The sequence below is a fragment of the Rhinoraja longicauda genome, chromosome 34 (genome assembly GCF_053455715.1).
Source record: "Rhinoraja longicauda isolate Sanriku21f chromosome 34, sRhiLon1.1, whole genome shotgun sequence".
In the NCBI taxonomy this organism is placed as follows: Eukaryota; Metazoa; Chordata; class Chondrichthyes; order Rajiformes; family Arhynchobatidae; genus Rhinoraja; species Rhinoraja longicauda.
This window is the reverse complement of record NC_135986.1, coordinates 16,040,587-16,064,094: the sequence shown is the minus strand read 5'-3', so window position 1 is coordinate 16,064,094 and position 23,508 is coordinate 16,040,587. Positions and strand designations below refer to the sequence as shown.

Genomic DNA, 23,508 nt, shown 5'->3' with positions numbered 1-23,508 from the left:
ACCTACAAGATCTGAGTTTTAATAGTATACTAGCACGAGTGTGCCCGTTGGGCCCGTCCTCGTAGGGTTTCCATTAAAACGGGAGGGGAGTGGGGGGGGAGGGAAGGGGGAGGGTGGGGGGAGGAAAGGGGGAGGGTGGGGGGAGGGAAGGGGGAGGGAGGGAGGAGGGAAGGGGGAGGGAGGGGGGAGGGGAGGGGGGAAGGGTGGGATGGGGGAGGGAGAGGGGAGGGAGGGGGGTAGGGAGGAGGGAGGGGGGAGGGTGGGAGGGGAGGGGAGGGGGGAGGGAGGGGGAGGGGAGGGGGGAGGAAGGGGGACCTCCCCTTTTCCCAGTACCCCTCTTTCCCCGTTGGGCCCGTCCTCGTAGGGTTTCCATTGTAACCGGGAGGAGGGGAGGGAGGGAAGGGGGAGGGAGGGAGGAGGGAGGTGTGGAGGGAGGAGGGGAGGGGGAGGGAGGGGGGAGGGGAGGGGGAGGGAGGGGGGAGGGGAGGGGGGAGGGAGGGGGACCTCCCCTTTTCCCAGTACCCCTCTTTCCCCGTTGGGCCCGTCCTCGTAGGGTTTCCATTGTAACCGGGAGGAGGGGAGGGAGGGAAGGGGGAGGGAGGGAGGAGGGAGGTGTGGATGGAGGAGGGGAGGGGGAGGGGGAGGGGAGGGGGGAAGGGAGGGGAGGGGGAGGGAGAGGGGTAGGTGGGGAGGGGGAGGGAGGGGGGAGGGGAGGGGGAAGGGGGGAGGGAGGGGGACCTCCCCTTTTCCCAGTACCCCTCTTTCCCCGTTGGGCCCGTCCTCGTAGGGTTTCCATTGTAACCGGGAGGAGGGGAGGGAGGGAAGGGGGAGGGAGGTGTGGAGGGAGGAGGGGAGGGGGAGGGAGGGGAGGGGTGGGGAAGGGGAGGGAGAGGGGAGGGAGGGGGTTAGGGGGGAGGGGGAGGGAGAGGGGAGGGGAGTGGGGGAGGGGGAAAGGGGGGAGGGGGAGGGAGAGGGGTAGGGGGAAGTGGGGAGGGAGGAAGGGGGGAGGGAGGGGTACCTCCACTTTTCCCAGTACCCCTCTTTCCCCGTTGGGCCCGTCCTCGTAAGGTTTCCATTGTAACCGGGAGGAGGGGAGGGAGGGGGGAGGGAGGGAGGAGGGGAGGGGGATGGAGGGGGGGGAGGGGAGGGGAGGGGGGAAGGGGGAAGGGGGAGGGAGAGGGGAGGGAGGGGGTAGGGGGGGAGGGAGGGGGAGGGAGGGGGACCTCCCCTTTTCCCAGTACCCCTCTTTCCCCATTGGGCCCGTCCCCGTAGGGTTTCCATTGTAACTGGGAGGCGGGGAGGGAGGGGGGAGGGAGGGAGGAGGGGAGGGGGATGGAGGGGGGGGAGGGGAGGGGGGAAGGGGTGGGAGGGGAGGGGGGAAGGGGGGAGTTGGAGGGAGGGGGGAGAGGAGGGGGGAAGGGAGGAGGAAGGGGTTGAGGGGGGAAGGGGGACCTCCCCTTTCTTTTTTCGAAACACTTGCCCCGGTGGCCCACGAGCATAGGGGCCCAATGCTGATCTGTGTATGTTAAATGACTTGCAATAAAAAACACAACTTTAAAAAACATTCTGTTGCCTTTCGCTACAATGTTGCAACCATCTCACACAAGCATTGTGACGTCACAAGCTGAAGACCTTGAAAAAAAAGGTTAAAAATAAAAAGATGTAAATTTGTAAAGAGCAGACACCCAATAGCAGCTGCTTGTCCATTGTGACATCACACGCTGAAGACTAAATCCGCATCGCAGCGCCCTCTATAGAAACTTCAATATGGGGGGGGGGGGGCAGTGCTTTAAAACCTCTGTAACTTAAAAAACATACGAACAAATTAAATGAAAATATCGCGGCCGGTTAGACGGGAGGTTGGTGATCAAGGCGGTGCAAAAACCGTGGCGCCACGGTTTACCGTTTTGCCGGAATCACTGATATATACACAAATCCCGATACAAACCTACAAGATCTGAGTTTTAATAGTATACTAGCACAAGTGTGCCCGTTGGGCCCGTCCACGTAGGGTTTCCATTGTAACCGGGAGGGGAGTGGGGAGGAGGGAAGGGGGAGGGAGGGAGGAGGGAAGGGGGAGGGTGGGGGGAGGGAAGGGGGAGGGAGGGAGGAGGGGAGGGGGAGGGAGGGGGGAGGAGAGGGGGGAAGGGGGGGATGAGGGAGGGAGGGGGGTAGGGAGGAGGGAGGGGGGAGGGAGGGGAGGGGAGGGGGAGGGAGGGGGGTAGGGGGGAGGGAGGGAGGGGGAGGGGAGGGGGGTAGGGAGGAGGGAGGGGAGGGGAGGGAGGGGAGGGGAGGGGGGAGGGAGGGGGGTAGGGGGGGAGGGAGGGAGGGGGAGGGGAGGGGGGGAGGAAGGGGGACCTCCCCTTTTCCCAGTACCCTTCTTTCCCCGTTGGGCCCGTCCTCGTAGGGTTTCCATTGTAACCGGGAGGAGGGGAGGGAGGGAAGGGGGAGGGAGGGAGGAGGGAGGTGTGGAGGGAGGAGGGGAGGGGGAGGGAGGGGGGAGGGGAGGGGAAGGAGGGGGGAGGGGGGGAGGGAGAGGGGGGGAGGGGGGAAGGGGGGAGGGATGGGGACCTCCCCTTTTCCCAGTACCCCTCTTTCCCCGTTGGGCCCGTCCTCGTAGGGTTTCCATTGTAAACGGGAGGAGGGGAGGGAGGGAAGGGGGAGGGAGGGAGGAGGGAGGTGTGGATGGAGGAGGGGAGGGGGAGGGAGGGGGGGAGGGGAGGGGGGAAGGGAGGGGAGGGGGAGGGAGAGGGGTAGGGGGGGAGGGGGAGGGAGGGGGGAGGGGAGGGGGTTAGGGGGGAGGGAGGGGGACCTCCCCTTTTCCCAATACCCCTCTTTCCCTGTTGGGCCCGTCCTCGTAGGGTTTCCATTGTAACCGGGAGGAGGGGAGGGAGGGAAGTGGGAGGGAGGTGTGGAGGGAGGAGGGGAGGGGGAGGGTGGGGAAGGGGAGGGAAAGGGGAGGGAGGGGGGTAGGGGGGAGGGGGAGGGAGGGGAGGGGAGTTGGGGAGGGGGGAAGGGTGGGAGGGGGTGGGAGAGGGGTAGGGGGGAGGGGGAGGGAGGGGAGGGGGGAGGGTGGGGGACCTCCACTTTTCCCAGTACCCCTCTTTCCCCGTTGGGCCCGTCCTCGTAGGGTTTCCATTGTAACCGGGAGGAGGGGAGGGAGGGAAGGGGGAGGGAAGGAGGAGGGAGGAGGGGAGGGGGAGGGGAGGGGGTAGGGGGAAGGGGGGAGGGAGAGGGGAGGGAGGGGGGTAGGGGGGGAGGGAGGGGGAGGGAAGGGGGGAAGGGGGAGGGAGGGGGACCTCCCCTTTTCCCAGTACCCCTCTTTCCCCGTTGGGCCCTTCCTCGTAGGGTTTCCATTGTAACCGGGAGGGGAGTGGGGGGGGAGGGAAGGGAGGAGGGAGGTGTGGAGGGGGAGAGGAGGGGGAGGGAGGGGGGAGGGGAGGGGGGAAGGGGGGGGAGGGGGAGGGGGGAGGGGAGGGAGGGGTGAGGGGAGGGAGGGGGAGGGGAGGGAGGGGAGGGAGGGGGGAGGGGAGGGAGGGGGGAGGGGAGGGAGGGGGAGGGGAGGGAGGGGGAGGGGAGGGAGGGGGAGGGGAGGGAGGGGGACCTCCCCTTTTCCCAGTACCCCTCTTTCCCCGTTGGGCCCGTCCCCGTAGGGTTTCCATTGTAACTGGGAGGCGGGGAGGGAGGGGGGAGGGAGGGAGGGGGATAGAGGGGGGGAGGAGAGGGGGGAAGGGGTAGGAGGGGAGGGGGGGAGGGGAGGGGGGAAGGGGGGAGTTGGAGGGAGGGGGGAGGGAGGGGGGAGGGAGGGGGGAAGTGAGGGGTTGAGGGGGGAAGGGGGACCTCCCCTTTCTTTTTTCGAAACACTTGCCCCGGTGGGAAGGGGGGAGTTGGAGGGAGGGGGGAGGGAGGGTGGAGGGGAGGGGGAAGGGGGGAGGGAGGGGTTGAGGGGGGAAGGGGGACCTCCCCTTTCTTTTTTCGAAACACTTGCCCCGGTGGCCCACGAGCATAGGGGCCCCAGGCTGATCTGTGTATGTTAAATGACTTGCAATAAAAAACACAACTTTAAAAAACATTCTGTTGCCTTTCGCTACAATGTTGCAACCATCTCACACAAGCATTGTGACGTCACAAGCTGAAGACCTTTGAAAAAAAAGGTTAAAAATAAAAAGAATGTAAATTTGTAAAGAGCAGACACCCAATAGCAGCTGCTTGTCCATTGTGACATCACACGCTGAAGACTAAATCCGCACCGCAGCGCCCTCTATAGAAACTTCAATATGGGGGGGGCAGCGCTTTAAAACCTCTGTAACTTTAAAAACATACGAACAAATTAAATGAAAATATCGCGGCCGGTCAGCCGGGAGGTTGGTGATCAAGGCGGTGCAAAAACCGTGGCGCCACGGTTTACCGTTTTGCCGGAATCACTGATACATACACAAATCCCGATACAAACCTACAAGATCTGAGTTTTAATAGTATACTAGACCAAGTGGGCCCGTTGGGCCCGTCCTCGTAGTGTTTCCATTGTAACCGGGAGGAGGGGAGGGAGGGAAGGGGGAGGGAGGGAGGTGTGGAGGGAGGAGGGGAGGTACCACGTAAAGACCCAACCAATCGGGCGCTAACAGGGAGGGTGAAACCCAATGAAAAAAACCGGGTTTTTACTTTTAAATAAGTTCTTTGTTGAAAAGGAAATAAACTTATCTATAGAGCAGCAGCTTTTTTAAAATAAATAAAATCAAACTTAATGAAAATCACATTCCTCATTTAAAATAAATGTCTTTGTTATAAATGAAATCAAACAGCGGGAGAGGCGACGGCGACTACACTTCCGCTTCGGGGAGAGGAGGGGGGGAGGGGGGAGGAGGGGAGGGAGAGGAGGGGGGGGAGGGGGGAGGAGGGGGGGAGGAGGGGGGGAGAGGAGGAGGGGGGGAGGAGGGGGGGGAGGAGGGGGGGAGGAGGGGGGGGGAGGAGGGGGGGAGAGGAGAGGGGGGAGAGGAGAGGGGGGGAGAGGAGAGGGGGGAGAGGAGGGGGGGAGGAAGGGGGCAGAGGTGGGGGGAAGGGGAGGGGGAGGGGAGGGGGGAGGGGGTGGGAGGGAGGGGGAAGGGGGAGGGGGGAGGGAGGGGGGAGGGAGGGAGGGGAGGGGGGAAGGGGAAGGGGGAAGGGGAGAGGGAAGGGGGGGAGGGAGGAGGACCTCCCCTTTTCCCAGTACCCCTCTTTCCCCGTTGTGCCCGTCCTTGTAGGGTTTCCATTGTAACCGGGGGGAGGGGAGGGAGGGAGGAGGGAGGAGGGGAGGGAGGGGGGAAGGGGAGGGCGGAAAGGGGGGAGGGGGGGAGGGGGGAGGGTTGAAAGAGCATCCCTCTCCCCATCAGAACTGCCTCCTCCATCGACTCCTTTAAGTCCAGGCTCAAAACCTATTTCTACTCCCTAGCTTTTGAGGCTAATTGAGGAGGTACTGTGAACTGTTTGGGAGGGAAGGGGAGGGGGGAAGGGGGGAAGGAGGGGGACCTCCCCTTTTCCCAGTTCCCCTCTTTCCCCGTTGGGCCTGTCCTCGTAGGGTTTCCATTGTAACCGGGAGGACGGGAGGGAGGGAAGGGGGAGGGAGGGAGGAGGGAGGTGTGGAGGGAGGAGGGAGGTGTGGAGGGAGATGGGGAAGGAGGGGGGAGGGGAGGGGGTAGGGGGAGGGAGAGGGGAGGGAGGGAGGGGGGTAGGGGGAGGGGAGGGGGGAAGGGGGGAGGAGGGGGACCTCCCCTTTACCCAGTACCCCTCTTTCCCTGTTGGGCCCGTCCTCGTAGGGTTTCCATTGTAACCGGGAGGAGGGGAGGGAGGGAAGGGGGAGGGAGGGAGGAGGGAGGAGGGGAGGGGGAGGGAGGGGGGGGAGGGGAGGGGGGAAGGGGGGAGTGAGGGGGTAGGGGGAGGGAGGGGGGAGGGAGGGGGAGAGGGGAGGGGGGGTAGGGGGGAGGGGGAGGGAGGGGGGAGGGAGGGGGAAGGGGGGAGGGAGGGGGCTCTCCCCTTTTCCCAGTACCCCACTTTCCCCGTTGGGCCCGTCCTCGTAGGGATTCCATTGTAACCGGGAGGAGGGGAGGGAGGGAAGGGGGAGGGAGGGAGGAGGGAGGAGGGGAGGGAGGGGGGGAAGGGGAGGGCGGAAAGGGGGGGAGGGGGGAGGGGGGAGGGGGGAGGGGGGAGGGAGAGAGGGGGAGGGTGGAAAGAGCATCCCTCTCCCCATCAGAACTGCCCCCTCCATCGACTCCTTTAAGTCCAGGCTCAAAACCTATTTCTACTCCCTAGCGTTTGAGGCTCATTGAGGAGGCGCTGTGAACTGTTTGCGTGTACTGTATATTTCATTTTTTTCCTTAGTACCTAATCAGATGTACAGCACTTTGGTCAACGTGGGTTGTTTTTAAATGTGCTATACAAATAAAATGGACTTGACTTGACAGCTCTTCGCAACAATGTAGCACAGGGGCATTGTGACGTCACACGCTGAATACCGCTGGGGGGGGAAGGGGGGTCAGCTCGAGTTCATCTCACAGGGGCATTGTGACATCACAATCCGCACCGCAGCGCCCCCCTTCTGTCAAAACTTCGATAAATCAGGGGGGGCAGCACTTTTAAACCTCTGTAACTTAAAAAATATGCGTCCGAATTAAATAAAAATATCATTTTCCAGCAGCGAACCGCATGCTGATTAAGGCGGTACAAAAATCGTGGCGCTACGGTTCACCGTTTTGCCGGAATTGCCGTATTCAGCCGACATCAGTGGAATATATATATATAGATACAACATCTGAGTTTTAATAGTATATATAGATAGATAGATAGATAGATAGATAGACTAGAACAAGTGTGCCCGTTCAAAGCGGGCCCGTTGGGCCCGACCCCACACCCCCCATTCTCTCCTCCCCCAGCTCCACTCTTACTCTCCAAGTGTGCCCGTTGGGCCTGTCCTCCTGACCTGTGTATGTCAAGTGACCACTATAACTTCCTTCTTTTTTTTTTTCCTAATCAGATGTGCAGCACTTTGGTGAACGTGGGTTGTTTTTAAATGTGCTATACAAATATAATTGACTTGACTTGACTTGCAATAACAAAAAAACCAACTTTAAAACAATCAGTCCTTTTCTGGAAACTTTTCGAAACAATGTCGCCATCACAAGCTGAAGACTAAATCTGCACCGCAGCGCCCCCTGAAAAAAAGGGGGGGGGGGGGAGCGCTTTAAAACCTCTGTAACTTAAAAAATACGCGACCAAAGTAAATGAAAATATCACGGCCGAGCGAGCGCGAGATTGGCGATTGAGGCGGTGCGAAAACCGTGGCGCTACGGTTCGCCTTTTTTCCGCAATCGATGTTACGTACGGTTCAGGCCATTCCAAAAATATATATTAATATATCTACATAACACAAGATCTGAGTTTTAATAGTATACTAGCACAAGTGTGCCCGTTGGGCCGTCCTCGTAGGGTTTCCATTGTAACCGGGAGGATGGGAGGGAGGAAGGGGGAGGGAGGGGGGGAGGGGAGGGTGGAGTGGAGGGGGGAGGGGAGGGGGAAGGGGGGGAGGGTCTATTTTACTTTAAAATAAACAGCGTTCTTTGTTGAAAAGGAAATAACTTATCTATAGAGCATCAGCTTTTTAAAATAAATAAAATCAAACTTAATGAAAATCACATTCCTCATTTTAAATAAATGTCTTTGTTATAAATGAAATCAACAGCGGGAGAGGCGACGGCGACTACACCTCCCGGCGGTCAGCGCTGCTGGGACGGGAGGGAAGGAGGGATGAGGGAGGGAGGAGAGTGGGGAGGGAGTGGGACCTCCCCTTTTCCCAGTACTCTTCTTTCCCAAACCACCAAGCCCCCTGTTGTCCCCCTCCCCAGTCCCCATTCTCAGACCCCCCCATTCTCTCTCCCCCAGATACACTCTTACTCTACCCCCCCCTTTCCCCAGCACACCCCTTTCCCCGTTGGGCCCGTCCTCGTAGGGTTCCATTGTAACCGTGAGGCAGGAGGGAGGGGGAGGGAGGGAGGAGGGAGGTGTGGAGGGAGGAGGGAGGGGGGAGGGAGAGGGGAGGGGTGGGGGGAAGGGGGAGGGAGGGAGGGTGGAAGGGGGAGGGAGGGGGACCTCCCCTTTTCCAGTACCCCTCTTTCCCCGTTGGGCACGTCCTCGTAGGGTTTCCATTGTAACCGGGAGGGGAGGGAGGGAAGGGGGAGGGAGGGAGGAGGGAGGTGTGGAGGGAGGAGCGGAGGGGGAGGGATGGAGGGGAGGGGGGAGGGGAGGGGGGGGAGGGGGGAGGGAGAGGGGGGAGGGGGGAGGGAGAGGGGGTGAGGGAGGGGGAGGGAGGGAGGGGGAGGGGAAGGGCGGAGGGAGGGGGACCTCCCCTTTTCCCAGTACCCCTCTTTCTCCGTTGGGCCCGTCCTCGTAGGGTTTACATTGTAACCGGGAGGAGGGGAGGGAGGGAAGGGGGAGGGAGGGAGGAGAGAGGTGTGGAGGGAGGAGGGGAGGGGGAGCGGAGGGGGGAGGGGGAAGGGGGGAGGGAGAGGGGAGGGAGGGGGGTAGGGGGGAGGGAGGGGGAGGGGAGGGGAGGGAGGGAAGGGGGAGGGAGGGAGGAGGGAGGTGTGGATGGAGGAGGGGAGGGGGAGGGAGGGGGCGAGGGGAGGGGGGAAGGGAGGGGAGGGGGGAGGGAGAGGGGTAGGGGGGAGGGGGAGGGAGGGGGAGGGGAGGGGGGAAGGAGGGAGGGGGACCTCCCCTTTTCCCAGTACCCCTCTTTCCCCGTTGGGCCCGTCCTCGTAGGGTTTCCATTGTAACCGGGAGGAGGGGAGGGAGGGAAGGGGGAGGGAGGTAGGAGGGAGGTGTGGAGGGAGGAGGGGAGTGGGAGGGGTGGGGAAGGGGAGGGAGAGGGGAGGGAGGGGGTTAGGGGGGGAGGGGGATGGAGGGGGAGGGGAGGGGAGTGGGGGAGGGGGGGAGGTGGGAGGGGGAGGGAGAGGGGTAGGGGAGGAGGGGGAGGGAGGGGATGGGGGAAGGGGGGAGGGAGGGGGACCTCCACTTTTCCCAGTACCCCTCTTTCCCCGTTGGGCCCGTCCTCGTAAGGTTTCCATTGTAACCGGGAGGAGGGGAGGGAGGGAAGGGAGGTGTGGAGGGAGGAGGGAGGTGTGGAGGGAGGAGGGGAGGGGGAGGGGGGAGGGAGGGAGAGGGGAGGGAGGGGGGTAGGGGGGGAGGGGGGAGGGGAGGGGGGAAGGGGGAGGGAGGGGGACCTCCCCTTTTCCCAGTACCCCTCTTTCCCCGTTGGGCCCGTCCTCGTAAGGTTTCCATTGTAACCGGGAGGAGGGGAGGGAGGGAAGGGGAGGGAGGGAGGAGGGAGGTGTGGAGGGAGGAGGGGAGGGGGGAGGGGGGAAGGGGGGAGGGAGAGGGGAGGGAGGGGGGTAGGGGGGAGGGAGGGGGACCTCCCCTTTTCCCAGTGAGGAGGGGAGGGAGGGAAAGGAGGTGTGGAGGGAGGAGGGAGGTGTGGAGGGAGGAGGGGAGGGGGAGGGGGAGGGAGGGAGAGGGGAGGGAGGGGGGTAGGGGGGGAGGGAGGGGGGAGGGGAGGGGGAAGGGGGAGGGAGGGGGACCTCCCCTTTTCCCAGTACCCCTCTTTCCCCGTTGGGCCCGTCCTCGTAAGGTTTCCATTGTAACCGGGAGGAGGGGAGGGAGGGAGGAGGGAGGTGTGGAGGGAGGAGGGGAGGGGGAGGGGGAGGGGAGGGGGAGGGGAGGGGGGAGGGGGGAAGGGGGGAGGGAGAGGGGAGGGAGGGGGGTAGGGGGGGAGGGAGGGGGGAGGGAGGGGGACCTCCCCTTTTCCCATTACCCCTCTTTCCCCGTTGGGCCCGTCCCCGTAGGGTTTCCATTGTAACTGGGAGGCGGGGAGGGAGGGGAGGGAGGGAGGAGGGGAGGGGGATGGAGGGGGGGGAGGGGAGGGGGGAAGGGGTGGGAGGGGAGGGGGGAAGGGGTGGGAGGGGAGGGGAAAGGGGGGAGTTGGAGGGAGGGGGGAAGGGAGGAGGAAGGGGTTGAGGGGGTAAGGGGGACCTCCCTTTCTTTTTTCGAAACACTTGCCCCGGTGGCCCACGAGCATAGGGGCCCCATGCTGATCTGTGTATGTTAAATGACTTGCAATAAAAAACACAACTTTAAAAAACATTCTGTTGCCTTTCGCTACAATGTTGCAACCATCTCACACAAGCATTGTGACGTCACAAGCTGAAGACCTTGGAAAAAAAAGGTTAAAAATAAAAAGATGTAAATTTGTAAAGAGCAGACACCCAATAGCAGCTGCTTGTCCATTGTGACATCACACGCTGAAGGCTAAATCCGCACCGCAGCGCCCTCTATAGAAACTTCAATATGGGGGGGGGGGGGGCAGTGCTTTAAAACCTCTGTAACTTAAAAAACATACGAACAAATTAAATGAAAATATCGCGGCCGGTTAGACGGGAGGTTGGTAATCAAGGCGGTGCAAAAACCGTGGCGCCACGGTTTACCGTTTTGCCGGAATCACTGATATATACACAAATCCTGATACAAACCTACAAGATCTGAGTTTTAATAGTATACTAGACCGAGTGGGCCCGTTGGGCCCGTCCTCGTAGGGTTTCCATTGTAACTGGGAGGATGGGAGGGAGGGAAGAGGGAGGGAGGGAGGAGGGAGGTGTGGAGGGAGCAGGGGAGGGGGAGGGAGGGGGGGAGGGGAGGGTGGAGTGGAGGGGGGAAGGGGGGGAGGGAGGGGGACCTCCCCTTTTCCCAGTACCCCTCTTTCCCCGTTGGGCCCGTCCCCGTAGGGTTTCCATTGTAACGGGGAGGGGGGAGGGGAGGGAGTGGGGTAGGGGGGAGGGGGAGGGAGGGGAGGGAGAGGGGAGGGGGAAGGGGGGAGGGAGGGGGACCTCCCCTTTTCCCAGTACTCCTCTTTCCCCGTTGGGCCCGTCCTCGTAGGGTTTCCATTGTAACCGGGAGGGGGGGAGGGAGGGAGGAGGGAGGTGTGGAGGGAGGTGTGGAGGGAGGTGTGGAGGGAGGAGGGGAGGGGGAGGGAGGGGGGGAGGGGAGGGGGAGGGGGGAAGAGTGGTAGGGGGGAGGGGAGGGAGGAGGGGAGGGAGGGGGATCTCCCCTTTTCCCAGTACCCCTCTTTCCCCGTTGGGCCCGTCCCCGTAGGGTTTCCATTGTAACCGGGAGGGGGGGGAGGGAGGGTGGAAGGAGGGGGGAGGGGGAGAGGGGTGGAAGGGTGGAGGGATGGGGGGGAGGGAGGGAAGGGGGAGGGAGGGAGGAGGGAGGTGTGGAGGTGTGGAGGGAGGAGGGGAGGGGAGGGGGAGGGGAGGGGGGGAGGGGGGAAGGGGGGAGGAGGGAGGGAGAGGGGAGGGAGGGGGGTAGGGGGGAGGTAAGGGGGAGGGAGGGGGAGGGGAGGGGGAAGGGGGGAGGGAAGGGGGGAGCGGGTAGGGGGGAGGGGAGGGGGATCTCCCCTTTTCCCAGTACCCCTCTTTCCCCGTTGGGCCCGTCCCCGTAGGGTTTCCATTGTAACCGGGAGGGGGGGAGGGAGGGTGGAAGGAGGGGGGAGGGGGAGAGGGATGGAATGGTGGAGGGAGGGGGGAGGGAGTGGGGGAGGGTGGGATGGAGGGAAGGAGGGAGGGGGGAGTTAGGGGCTGAGTGGTGATGGAGGTTGGGATTGAGGGGGGAGGGAGGGGGGGAGGGAGTGGGGATGGGAGTGGGGATGGAGGTGGGAAGGAGGGGGGAGGAAGGGGTTGAGGGGGGAAGTGGGACCTCCCCTTTTCCCAGTACCCCTCTTTCCCCCACCACCAAGCCCCCTCCGCAACGACCCCTGTTGTCCCCAGTCCCCATTCACAGACCCCCCCCCCCCATTCTCTCTCTCCCCATACACACTCTCAGTGCTTTTTTCGAAACACTTGCCCCGGTGGCCCACGAGCATATGGGCCCAATGCTGATCTGTGTATGTTAAGTAACTTGCAATAAAAAAAAATACTTTAAAAAGAGATAAGTGCTTTTTAAGTGCTTGTTTTGAAACATTCGCGGTCACATAGTGCTTCTCACTGTAGCACCCATCTCAAGTGTGCCCGTTGGGCCCGTCCTCGTAGGGTTTCCATTGTAACCGGGAGGGGAGTGCGGGGGAGGGAAGGGGGAGGGAGGGAGGAGGGCAGGGGAGGGGGAGGGAGGAGGAGGGGAGAAGGGGGGGAGGGAGAGGGGAGGGAGTGGGGTAGGGGAGGGGGAGGGAGGGGGAGGGGAGGGGAGGGGGGAGGGGGGGGGAGGGAGGGGGGGAGGGGGGAGGGGGAAGGGGGGAGGGAGGGGTACCTCCACTTTTCCCAGTACCCCTCTTTCCCCGTTGGGCCAGTCCTCGTAAGGTTTCCATTGTAACCGGGAGGAGGGGAGGGAGGGAAGGGGGAGGGAGGGAGGAGGGGGGTGGGAGGGGGGGAGGGGAGGGGGGAAGGGGGGAGTGAGGGGGTAGGGGGAGGGAGGGGGAGGGAGGGGGAGAGGGGAGGGGGGGGTAGGGGGAGGGAGGGGGAAGGGAGGGGGCTCTCCCCTTTTCCCAGTACCCCTCTTTCCCCGTTGGGCCCGTCCTCGTAGGGATTCCATTGTAACCGGGAGGAGGGGAGGGAGGGAAGGGGGAGGGAGGGAGGAGGGAGGAGGGGAGGGAGGGGGGGAAGGGGAGGGCGGAAAGGGGGGGAGGGGGAAAAGGGGGGAGGGGGGAGGGAGAGAGGGGGAGGGTGGAAAGAGCATCCCTCTCCCCATCAGAACTGCCCCCTCCATCGACTCCTTTAAGTCCATGCTCAAAACCTATTTCTACTCCCTAGCGTTTGAGGCTCATTGAGGAGGCGCTGTGAACTGTTTGCGTGCTACTGTATGTTTCATTTTTTTCCTTAGTACCTAATCAGATGTACAGCACTTTGGTCAACGTGGGTTGTTTTTAAATGTGCTGTACAAATAAAATGGACTTGACTTATGGGCGGCACGGTAGCGCAGCGGTAGAGTTGCTGCTTTACAGCGAATGCAGCGCCGGAGACTCAGGTTCGATCCTGACTACGGGTGCTGCACTGTAAGGAGTTTGTACGTTCTCCCCGTGACCTGCGTGGGTTTTCTCCGAGATCTTCGGTTTCCTCCCACACTCCAAAGACGTACAGGTATGTAGGTTAATTGGCTGGGTAAATGTAAAAATTGTCCCGAGTGGGTGTAGGATAGTGTTGGTGTGCGGGGATCGCTGGGCGGCGCGGACTTGGAGGGCCGAAAAGGCCTGTTTCCGGCTGTATATATATGATATGATATGATATGATATGACTTGACAGCTCTTCGCAACAATGTAGCACAGGGGCATTGTGACGTCACACGCTGAATACCGCTGGGGTGGGGGGGAAGGGGGGTCAGCTCGAGTCCATCTCACAGGGGCATTGTGACATCACAATCCGCACCGCAGCGCCCCCCTTCTGTCAAAACTTCGATAAATCAGGGGGGGCAGCACTTTTAAACCTCTGTAACTTAAAAAATATGCGTCCGAATTAAATAAAAATATCATTTTCCAGCAGCGAACCGCATGCTGATTAAGGCGGTACAAAAATCGTGGCGCTACGGTTCACCGTTTTGCCGGAATTGCCGTATTCAGCCGACATCAGTGTTATATATATATATATATACACAACATCTGAGTTTTAGTAGTATATAGATAGATAGAAGATAGATAGATAGATAGATAGATAGATAGATAGATAGATAGATAGATAGATAGATAGATAGATAGATAGATAGATAGATAGATAGATAGATAGATAGATAGATAGATAGATAGATAGATAGATAGATAGATAGATAGATAGATAGATAGATACTAGCACAAGTGTGCCCGTTGGGCCCGTCCTCGTAGGGTTTCCATTGTAACCGGGAGGATGGGAGGGAGGGAAGAGAGAGGGAGGGAGGAGGGAGGTGTGGAGGGAGGAGGGGAGGGGGAGGGAGGGGGGAGGGGAGGGTGGAGTGGAGGGGGGAAGGGGGGGAGGGAGGGGGACCTCCCCTTTTCCCAGTACCCCTCTTTCCCCGTTGGGCCCGTCCCCGTAGGGTTTCCATTGTAACCGGGAGGGGGGGGGGAAGGGTAGAAGGAGGGGGAGGGGGAGAGGGATGGAAGGGTGGAGGGAGGGGGGTGGGAGTGGGGGAGGGAGGGATGGAGGGAAGGAGGGAGGGGGGAGTTAGGGGGGAGGGTTGAGGGAGGTGGAGAGGGATGGTGGAGGGAGGTGGAGGGAGGGGGGGAGGGAGTGGGGATGGAGATGGGAAGGAGGGGGAGGAAGGGGTTGAGGGGTGAAGGGGGACCTCCCCTTTTCCCAGTACCCCTCTTTCCTCCACCACCAAGCCCCCTCCGCAACGACCCCTGTTGTCCCCCTCCCCAGTCCCCATTCTCAGACCCCCCCCATTCTCTCTCTTCCCCAGACACACTCTCAGTGCTTTTTTCGAAACACTTGCCCCGGTGGCCCATGAGCATAGGGGCCCAATGCTGATCTGTGTATGTTAAGTGACTTGCAATAAAAAAAAAGACGTAAAAAAAAGATAAGTGCTTTTTAAGTGCTTGTTTTGAAACATTCGCGGTCACATAGTGCTTCTCACTGCGATCTGTTAGTGGTGCTTTTCGAAACAATGTAGCACCCATCTCACACAAGCATTGGGAGGATGGGAGGGAGGGAAGGGGAGGAGGGAGGTGTGGAGGGAGGAGGGGAGGAATGGGGGAAGGGGAGGGGGGGAAGGGGGGGAGGGGGGAGGGAGAGGGGAGGGAGGGGGGATGGGATGGGGGAAGGGGGGAGGGAGGGGGACCTCCCCTTTTCCCAGTACCCCTCTTTCCCCGTTGGGCCCGTCCTCATAGGGTTTCCATTGTAACCGGGAGGAGGGGAGGGAGGGAAGGGGGAGGGAGGGAGGAGGGAGGTATGGAGGGAGGAGGGGAGGGGGAGGGAGGGGGCAGGGGAGGGGGGGAAGGGGGGGAGGGGGGAGGGAGAGGGGTAGGGGGGAGGGGGAGGGAGGGGGGAGGGAAGGGGGGAGGGAGAGAGGTAGGGGGAAGGGAGGGTGGGAGGGGAGGGGTGAAGGGGAGGGAGGGGGACCTCCCCTTTTCCCAGTACCCCTCTTTCCCCGTTGGGCCCGTCCTCGTAGGGTTTCCATTGTATCCGGGAGGAGGGGAGGGAGGGAAGGGGGAGGGAGGGAGGAGGGAGGTGTGGAGGGAGGAGTGGAGGGGGAGGGAGGGGGGAGGGGAGGGGGGAAGGGGGGGAGGGAGGGGGACCTCCCCTTTTCCAAGTACCCCTCTTTCCCCGTTGGGCCCGTCCTCGTATTGTTTCCATTGTAACCGGGAGGAGGGGAGGGAGGGAGGAGGGAGGTGTGGAGGGAGGAGGGAGGTGTGGAGGGGGGAGGGGAGGGGAGGGGAGGGGAGAGGGGGGAGGGAGAGGGGAGGGAGGGTGTAGGGGGGAGGGGGAGGGAGGGGGGAGGGAGGGGGGAAGGGGGAGGGGGGAAGGGGGAGGGAGGGGGACCTCCCCTTTTCCCAGTACCCCTCTTTCCCCGTTGGGCCCGTCCCCGTAGGGTTTCCATTGTAACCAGAAGAGGGGGAGGGAGGGTGGAAGGAGGGGGGAGGGGGAGAGGGATGGAAGGGCGGAGGGAGGGGGGGGGAGTTAGGGGGGGATTGGTGAGGGAGGTGGGGAGGGAGTTGGGGAGGAGGGTGGGAGGTAGTGGGGATGGAGGTGGGAAGGAGTGGGGAGGAAGGGGTTGAGGGGGGAAGGGGGGGGAGGGAGGGAATAGGGGCCCCATGCTGATCTGTGTATGTTAATGACTTGCAATAAAAAACAACTTTAAACAACAATCACTTGCTTTTCGCAACAATGTAGCAACCATCTCACACAAGCTGAAGACTAAATCCGCACCGCAGCGCCCCCCTGAAAAGGGGGGGGGCAGCGCTTTAAAACCTCTGTAACTTAAAAAACATGCGACTAAATCAAATGAAAATATCACGGCCGGTCGTTTGGGAGGTTGGCGATTAAGGCGGTGCGAAAACCATCACGTTACTGTTCACCGTTTTGCCGCAATCGCTGTTACGAACAAATAAATATATCAAATAATTCAGGTCAAACCCAAAAAATATATATATACAAGATCTGAGTTTTAGTAGTAGATAGATAGATAGATAGATAGATAGATAGATAGATAGATAGATAGATAGATAGATAGATAGATAGATAGATAGATAGATAGATAGATAGATAGATAGTTAGATAGATAGATAGATAGATAGATAGATAGATAGATAGATAGATAGATAGATAGATAGATAGATAGATAGATAGATAGATAGATAGATAGATAGATAGATAGATAGATAGATAGATAGATAGATAGATAGATAGATAGATAGTGAGGATGCACTGACAGCCTTAGGGGAACAGCTTGATGCCACTAGCAAAATGGCATGGCAAAACAGGCAGGCCCTGGATTGGTTACTGGCTGAGAAAGGGGGGATCTGTGTCCTTTTTGGTGAACACTGTTGTTCGTTTATACCCAATAATACCAGTCCGGATGGGCTTTTCACTAAAGCAATGGAGAAATTGAGAAATCTGAGGAAAGAGTTTAACAGAATGCAGGTTACGGACACCAACTCTTTGGCTGGCTAGAAAACATTCTAGGCGGATGGGGAGCATGGTTGGTTAAAGTCGGGGTGACTATCGGAATCACCCTGCTTATAATTGCTATTGTATTGTGTTGTGTTTTTCCATGTATTAAATCTCTTCTAGTGAAAGCTACTGCAAATCAGCTACCGTTGCTCCAGGATACGGGCAAATTTCACCTCCAAGAGAAACAGATGCCTCCGATAGAATACTATACTGTTGAGCAATTTACTCTGGAAGATTACTAAGAACGTAGTTGTAAGGGAAGCTGGGTCTTTTTTCCTACCGAAGACATATGGGGGTAGGTTTTTGGCTGCCATACCCTCTGCCTGACTCGATCAAATGGCGTGCCATCAATCATCGGGTTATTTGCTGCGTTTTTTATCCCAGCCATTTCACATAGTTCTGCTAACTTCGTGGTTCCTATTACCTTCACCAGTAGTGCCTTCAAATCTCCCACAGCCAACAATCGTCCTGTAGTCTCCTCCTCAAAGGCCCTAATCCATTTTCCTGCCCCGTTATATATGCTGGGCAAGGTGTTTTTCAGCCCTTCTAGGTCTCGGATCCATACACACTGCCTCCTCGAGAGAAGAGTCAAGTGTGGAATTGTCACATAAACTGGCAATGAAGTCTGTAGTGCAACTAAAAGAACAGTCCATAGTAGATCATTGATGCTGAGGTAGGAGAGTAAATAATTGAAAGCCCAGGACTGATCCATGGCTCTGTCTATTAGTTACATTTTTTCAGCCTGAAAAAGACTTGTTCATTCCATCTCTGTCTTCTATGTGGCAACCAGTCTTCAATCCGTGCTGACACACTTCCCCCAACAAAGGGAGCTCTTGGCTTGTGCATCAGCCTTTCATGTGGCACCTTGTCACATACCATCTGTAAATCTAAGTACTGTACATCATATCTCCATGTTCCCCTCAATCATCTTAGGTTTTTACCTCCAACTGCAGTCTGTTTGTCAAACATGATTTACTGTTGATAAAATCACACAAACAACGTTTGATTATGCTAAGCTTTTAGATCAGCCAACAATGCCTGATCTCATCAAAGGCCTGACTGAAGTCTGTGTAAATAACATGTACCCCACTGCACTCAGTACACTTAGTTACCTCTTCAAACTATTTGATCAAATCAGTGGTGCAACATTTCAATGAAGAAAGCCCTACTGATTATCCTAATGGTCAACTTTGCCTGTGTAAATAAATCCTGTCCCTTTGAACTTTGACCAGTAATTACCCTTCCACTGATGTAGAACTCACTGCTCAAGGGACCACATTTCCTGTCCTCCAGTCATCTGGGTCATTACTTGTGGCTGGTAAAGATGTAAGAATCTCTGCCAAGGCCGCAGCAATCCACTGTGCATGCGTGTGTGTATGTTGTGGCATGTTGTGATGAGGATATGTGAGTGAGTGTGAACTATATATGTGAGTGAGTGTGAACAAACTAACACACTAACTGTGGTTAATGTCCTCGTCACGGTGAGAGATTTCATTCCTTTGTTCTGTGACCCTGTCTGGTCCTGTGGTTGAGTTTGTGCATCTCTATCACTTAGTCTGAAAGGGTTAAATGCTTTAAATACATGAGGGGATACAGGACTATCTTTTGTAGCTTCGTAATTCTTCTTTAGCAGGCTTTCTCTAGTGGGGAAGTGCTAACTGGTAAGAAGAGACAAACCCAGACTGCTGGGCTTGGGCTGCTGTATATTGGAACCAGGACTAATGCCTTTAGAAATCTGTCCTTCCTGTTCTTCCTTTGATGTACCTGGCTATGTAAGAGAGACAATCTCAGACTTGCCGGAAAGGTGCTGACGAACTACAGCATTTTGGGACCATGACTAATGGTTTAAGGAATGTGTATTTTTGATCTTTACAGCATAAAACATCTGGTCCAGTCTTTGTTCTGGGGAGTGGTGGCTCGGAACAGTCAAGTACTTGTGGCGTAATTGATTGATGTACATCCCGACACTCCCGCTGGCTGATCAACCAGTAAAGCTTGTGTTGGTTTACCTAACCCATTGTGTGTTGTCTGTTTTAAGAAGAAGCGAACTTTAACAAGTCTCTCGTCTCTTGGGATTTCATCTGACCCCAGGGTAGCCTTTAGACTTTGTACCTGAGCCTCCTCGACCAGAACAGATAAAACCCGTATTGAATCCATAACACTCGTGAGTTGTGGACAGGGATTGAGTGAGAACCTCGAGGAACCTGACTGGGGTCCAGCTTGTCCATTTCTGTCAGCTGCAGAATTCCAGCTCTCTCTGGTATTTCAAGCGTGGTGATGCTGTCCTATTGTGGGACTGACACAGTGCCTTTCAATCCGGCAGTGTGTAGAGTCCCAGAGTCAGTGGAGCAGAGCAGTTAAGTTCCTGGCTAAGAAATGCAGGGGCCTGGACTAATGAGGACTGAGTCTGGAATCAAAAGCAGGTGTCAGTGTGGTGAGCACTGGCCTGTGGTAAAAGCCCATCTGGATCACTGATTCCTTCTGAGGGGTGGGGTGGTCTGGAGGGGAAATCTGTCGTCCTTCCACAGCCTGGCCTCTGTGTGACTCCCTCCCCACAGCGATGATTCTCACCAGCGACTCCCCCCCCCCCCCCCCCCCCCCCCCCAACTCTGCCTCCCTACCCTGTCAGCGTTATTGGGCATTTGTAGCAGTCTGTGTTTGGTGGCAGAGAGGACTATGATTGTCGCTTCAGAGCTCCATTCAAAGGTTTAAACTAAAATGTTAATTTTCTCAGTCAAAACTGGCTAATGACATTGCTTGCCTTCCTCATTCCTCTTCAGCACAGGGCGATCGGGCAGGTTATTTAATTCGTGTTCTGCTCATTTGCGATTCTGAATCCAACGAATGAAATTCCAGAGCCGCAAAAGCTCCCAAAAAGGGCACCAAAAAAGCCATGTTCAAAGCAGCTCCCAATGGCAGCAAGAAACGCAAGAGATCGAGGCAGGAGAGCTACGCCATCTACATCTACAAAGTGTGAAGCAGGTTCACCCCGACACCAGCATCTCCTCCAAGGTTCAAAAGTAGTATCATGAACTAGTTCGTGAACGATATTTTTGAGCGCATCGTGGGAGAGGCTTAGATAGGGTGGTCAAGAAGGCTTTTGCTTCATTGACCCTCATCAGTCAGGGTATTGAGTACAAAGTTGGGATGTTATGTTACAGTTGTACAAGGCATTGGTGAGGCTGCATTTGGATTATTGTGTTCAGTTTTGGGTACCTTGTTATGGGAAGGATATCATTAAGCACGGTAGCGCAGCGGTAGAGTTGCTGCTTTACAGCGAATGCAGCGCCGGAGACTCAGGTTCGATCCTGACTACGGGTGCTGCACTGTATGGAGTTTGTACGTTCTCCCCGTGACCTGCGTGGGTTTTCTCCGAGATCTTCGGTTTCCTCCCACACTCCAAAGACGTACAGGTATGTAGGTTAATTGGCTGGGTAAATGTAAAAATTGTCCCTAGTGGGTGTAGGATAGTGTTAATGTACGGGGATCACTGGGCGGCACGGATTTGGAGGGCCGAAAAGGCCTGTTTCCGGCTGTATATATATGATATGATATGAAGCGGGAAAGAGTGCAGAGAAGATTTTCACGAATATCAAAGGTCTGTTGATTGTCATGTATACCAATTAAGGTACAGTGAAACTCGAACATACTCGAATATATTGCCAAGACTACAGAGCCTGATCCATAGGGAGAGGCTGCGTAAGCGAGAACTTAATTCTTCATTCTGGAGGCTGAGGGTTGATCTTACAAAGGTGTATAAGATCATGAGCGGAATAGATTGCGTGAAAGCAGTTTTTTACACAGGGAAGGGGAATCAAGAACCAGAGGACATGGTTTAAGGTGCGTGGGATGAGATTTAATAGAAACCTGATGGGCATCTTTTTCATGTAGAGGGTGGTGGGTATATGGAGCAAGCTGCCAGAGGATGTCGTTGAGGCAAGTACTATAACAAGACATCTGGACAGGTACACCAATAGAAAAGGCTTAGAGGGAGCTGGTGAAGCACAGGCAGGTGGACGAGTATAGATGAGCTATCATGGTCAACAGCGGCAAGTTGGACTGAAGGGCCTGTTTCCGTGTTGGATGATTCTGACTAAGTGGTTGATCATCACATCCTGGGACAGTGTTCTGTGTTGTTGGTGCTGATGCAGCACAGAGAAACATAGAAAATAGGTGCAGGACTAGCCCATCGGCCCTTCGAGCCAGCATGGCCATTCAATATGATCATGGCTGATCATCCGAAATCAGTACCCCATTTCTGCTTTTTCCCCATATCCCTTGATTCTGTTAGCCCTAAGAGCAAAATCTAACTCTCTCTTGAAAACATCCAGTGAATTGGCCTCCATTGCCTTCTGTGGCAGAGAATTCTACAGATGGGTGTTAACTCTCCACTCTTTGTGTGAAAATGTTTTTCCTCATCTCAGTCCTAAATGGCCCACCCCTTATTCTTAAACTCTGACACTTGATTCTGGACTCCCCAAGATGGGGAACATTTTTTCTGCATCGAGCCTGTCCAAAGAATTTTATACTTTTCCATAAGATCCCTTCTCATCCTAAATTCCAGTGAATACAAGCCCAGTTGACATATTCTTTCTTCATTATGTCAGTCCCGCCATCCCAGGAATTAACCTACGCTGCACTCCCTCAATAGCAAGAATGTCCTTCCTTAAATTAGGAGACCAATACTCCAGGTGTGGTCTCACCAGGGCGCTGTACAACTGCAGTAGGATGTCCTTGCTTCTAAACTCAAATTCTTTCGCAATGAAGGCCTGCAGCACATGCCTGCTGCTGTGCGGGGAGCTGGCCAAGCACGCCATGTCGGAAGGGAACAAAGGCAGTGACCAAATACACCAGCTCCAAGTAAGGATCCACACAAGCTGAAAAAGTCAACCACAATCACAACGGCTCTTTTAAGAGCCTCTTAAAGTCTCACTGAAAGAGGTGCAGCACTATTTCAACATGGAGTTGCAGCAAAATTGGTGAGTTTTGCTCCGACATGGGTTTCTAGCTGTTAATGTCTTTTAAATTTTGCGGTTCTTTCTCCTCACTGTCCCGGTGTTACTGCTATGTTCCCATCCTCTGAACTGGCACGGAAACGTTATCTTATTCTCTCTCAGCTTGTCTGTGTCTTCAAATATTTCACCCAAAAATGTTAAATATCGAACAGATTAATGTGAACACAATACAGTATTTGCATTTTGCTGCTGTTGATGTGGTTTAATTGCTGTGGTGTATGTGATGTATTAACTGCAGTCCCCTGTGTTGTAAGTGCCCTGAATCTCACTTCTTATCGAGATCACAAGTTCTCGGTCCTTTCACTGAAACAACTTTTACATTTCAGTCTCAGATTTGACCCCAGTGTGTGAACAGTGACCTGTCCAAAACCTAATGCCCTTTACACAAAAACCCAACCTTCATTATGTTCTGTGAATCACATTTGTTCCGAATCGTTATCATATGAAATGAATGGGAGGTTAATTCCCAGAATCTCGTATCAGAGAATTAATTCATTCGCTGTCTGTATTGTAAATGTATTGGGATCAGGTAAAGGGTGAAGGGGGGAAACCACATTCACACATTTATAATGTATCTGTCTTAGAGATTATTGTTAAAAAACCTGTTCTTCTTTTGAATGCAAGGGGAAATGTATAATTAATAGCATGACCATTCACACCATTGATGTACATAAAGATATTGGGGTCCCAGTACATCACTCCCTGAAAATGGCAACACGTAGAAAGAGCAGTAAAGAAAGCATATGGTATGTTTGGCTTCATTATTCAGGGCATTAGGAGTCAGGGGTCATAGTGCAGCTTTGTAGGACTTTGCTTCGGCCACATTTGGAGTATTGCGTGCAGTTCTGGTTGCCCCATTACAGGAAGAGTTTGGTTGGTTTGGAAAGGGTGCAGAGGAGGTTTATTGCAATAATGCCTGGATTACGGGGTATTAGCTACAGGGAGCAGTTGGACAAACTTGGATTGTTTTCTCCAGAACGCCAGAGTTTGAAGGAAGACGTTATAATAGTGTGTAAAATTGTGAGAGGTAAAGATGAAATAGACAGTAAGACCCTTTTATTCACAGGTAAAAAATGGGAAAAACTAGAGGCCATAGCTTTTAGTTCAGATGGGATGAGTTTAATGATGGTATGAAGGGCAAGTTATTTTAAAATTATTTACACAGAGTGTAGTGAGTACTGGGAATGCACTGCTGGGGGTGGTGGAGTAGGCAGATGGGACAGTGGCAATTGAGAGACTTCTGGACAGTCACGTTGAAGTGCAGGGGATGGAGTGATATAGATTATGTGCAGGCAGATAAAAATTGGTCTTGGAGTCATGTTTGTCACAGACATTGTGGAGCGAAGGGCCTGTTCCTGTGCTGTCCTACATGGGTGAGCTTTTCAAACTTCAGCTCATTTTGGGGACTGACGACTATGTTTTGGTGTTGCTATTATTGCCACTTGTTCATTGGAGAATGACATCACTCTCTGATTGGACTGTTCCTCTCACCAATGAGATTAGATGCTTCACCACCATTCATCCAGGAAGTACAAAGGCGAGGGAGAGAGAATCTTCTTATTTTTAGCAAAATATCTGATGATGTGGGGAATCGGGATTGGGAAAGCTTCCGGTCTGATACAGACCTCTTGGTGTGCGAATAAATGATGGTTGAAATCAAGGCAGCAAAGGTTATTCTGCAGGATTTAGAGCAAGATGGGTGAATGGCGACTCATCTCCAGCAGATACACAAGCTGGTTGCACTGAATGGAAATCCCTGCACCCTCCAAAGCCAGTGCTCAGCCCTTCCACAGACAATGTGGGTGGCTCTGAAAAGAGCCTTTGGGTCATTAGATTGATGGTTCACTGAT

The 23,508-nt window shown here is 56.1% G+C and overlaps 1 pseudogene; it reads left to right on the top strand.

Moving 5' to 3' along the window:
• LOC144609604 (histone H2B-like) overlaps positions 1 to 21,507 on the top strand; it is a 43,502-nt pseudogene extending 21,995 nt beyond the window's left edge.
• Positions 21,508 to 23,508: the final 2,001 nt, after the last annotated feature.